Here is a 2,359-nt window from a genome sequence, read left to right on the forward strand (position 1 = left end):
GCTTTAAATGCCTTTACAGGTTACCAGTTTAGAGTTGTACAGGTGATCGCACCACACAGGAGGTCTGGTGCTAGAATTATTGCTCTCGCTCTGATGTTCATGACAATACCTCCCATGTGTGGTGCGATCACCTTTTACATATGTATGCTGGAGTAACGTATGTGTTCACATTTGTGCCTAAGCACGGTGGGACGGGGGCACTTTACTTTTTTTTTTTGGAGCGCTTCACGAATTTGCGTGTGATCCTTGCGCAGGGGCCATGCTAATCTTCTCTGTATCGTTCCATTTTTAGTATATGTCCTGCCAAAGCGAGGACCGCTTTACATTTTTTAAATTTATTTTATACAAACTTTTTTTTTTTTTTACACTTTTTTTTTGTACTAACTATATTGGCATCACAGGGGATGTACAACATCTCTTGTGACAACATGGTCCTCTTTTTGAACAGATCTGGGGTCTATTAGACCCCAAATCTCTCCTCCAGCCTCCCGTGCCACCGATCAGACACAGATTGGTCTGATTAGCTGCTTTCCTGGCCAGGTAAACAAAGGGGCAGAACTGGAACTGACAAACTACTCGTCACCAGTTTCCAGGGTTACAGAGAGAGGGGAACAACATGAGCTGCTCTCTGTACAGGGCAGCTATCGCTGTTGGCCATACCGCAATGGGGCCAGAGAGCCCAGGAGAGGTGTCAGCAGAAGGGGGGTGGGACCCCCTTCCGCCACCCGCAGAAATGAAGCTAACTAACCACTCAGATCTCTTCTGAAAAAAAGAGAATCACCGGCTGAAAAGATCGATACCGGGATGGTCCTTGTAGGTGCAGGCATCATCCTTGTATACCACTGAAACCCAAGGACATCCATGTACGTACTTTTGGCAACAAGTGGTTAAACCCAACAACAAAAATTTTATTATTGTAGCTTACCACTCTGTAGATGTAATGGCTGCATTGTTTTTTTTTTATATCTTTCGTTTTCCTTTCTTTTTTTTTTTTAAAGCTGGTGATCCCGCCAGTAACATACTTCCTGTGCTAATGTGATCCCACTCTAGGGCAGGAAGTGTGTTAGGAGCCCACAGAGGAGAATTGGGAGGGGCTGACAACATTGTTTAGGGTATCAGTACAGAACAGCCAGGAAGTTAAGAGTTCACAAAATTTATGGAAAGTTAAAGCGTTGTTACCCTAAAAAAAATAAAAAATAAATAAAAAAAAGATTCTGTTCCTTTAACCACTTGCTTACTGGGCACTTAAACCCCCCTCAGTCCCAGACCAATTTTCAGCTTTCAGCGCTGATGCACTTTGAGTGACAATTGCGCGGGCATACAACACTGTACCCAAATGAAATTTTTATCATTTTTTTCCCACAAATAGAGCTTTCTTTTGGTGGTATTTAGTTACAGCTCGGAGTTTTATTTTTTGCTAAACAAACAAAAAAAGATGCAAAAAAAAAAAAAAAAAAAATCATGTTTTAATAGTTTGTTATAAAATTTTGCAAACGGGTCATTTTTCTCCTTCATTGAAGTGCGCTGATTAGGCGGCACTGATAGGCTGCATTGGTGGGCACTGATGGGCTGCATTGGTGGGCACTGATGGGCTGCATTGGTGGGCACTGATAGGCTGCACTGGTGGGCACTGATAGGCATAGTTAAGGCGGCACTAATAGGCACAGATAAGGCGGCACCGATGGGCACAGATAAGGCGGCACTGATGGGCAAAGATGGGCACAGATAAGATGGCACGGATGGGTGGCACGGATAAGTGGCACGGATGGGTGGCACGGATGGGCACTGATAGGTACCACAGATAGATGGGACTGATGGGCACTGATAGGTGGCACTGATAGGTGGCTCTGATAGGTGGCACTGCTGGGCACTGATGGGCGGCACTGCTGGGCACTGATGGGCGGCACTGCTGGGCACTGATGGGCGGCACTGGGGTGCAGCACCTGAGGCAGATTTTGGGTGGCACTGTGGGTGGCACTGCTGGGTGGCACTGTGGGTGGCACTGTGGGCACTGCTGGGTGGCACTGTGGGCACTGCTGGGTGGCACTGTGGGCACTATGGGCACTGCTGGGTGGCACTGACAGGGGGGCACTTACTTTATTCAGGATGGCACTGCGGGTGGCAGGTGGGCACTGGCAGGGGGCAGGTGTCCTTTTATATTGCTGGCCGTGATCGGGACTGATGTCCCGAACACGGCCGCCGGCGATCGGCTTTTTTTTTTTCTCCTCGCGCTGTCAGCGCGAGGAGGAATACTAGCCGATTACCGGCTCCGTTTTATCACATGATCAGCTGTCATTGGCTGACAGCTGATCACGTGATAAGGGGTCGGGATCGACCCCTTACACGGATCGGTGATCAG

General features: G+C 47.9%; 1 non-coding gene across 1 annotated transcript; it reads right to left on the minus strand.

Moving 5' to 3' along the window:
* Positions 1–209: 209 nt before the first annotated feature.
* On the minus strand, positions 210–316 carry LOC143999829 (U6 spliceosomal RNA). Its single transcript, XR_013278154.1, has one exon. It is a non-coding gene; the product is annotated as a U6 spliceosomal RNA (small nuclear RNA).
* Positions 317–2,359: the final 2,043 nt, after the last annotated feature.

This window comes from Lithobates pipiens, unplaced genomic scaffold, assembly GCF_037356315.1.
Source record: "Lithobates pipiens isolate NorthernLeopardFrog02 unplaced genomic scaffold, aLitPip1_a1.2 Scaffold_19, whole genome shotgun sequence".
Classification (NCBI taxonomy): Eukaryota; Metazoa; Chordata; class Amphibia; order Anura; family Ranidae; genus Lithobates; species Lithobates pipiens.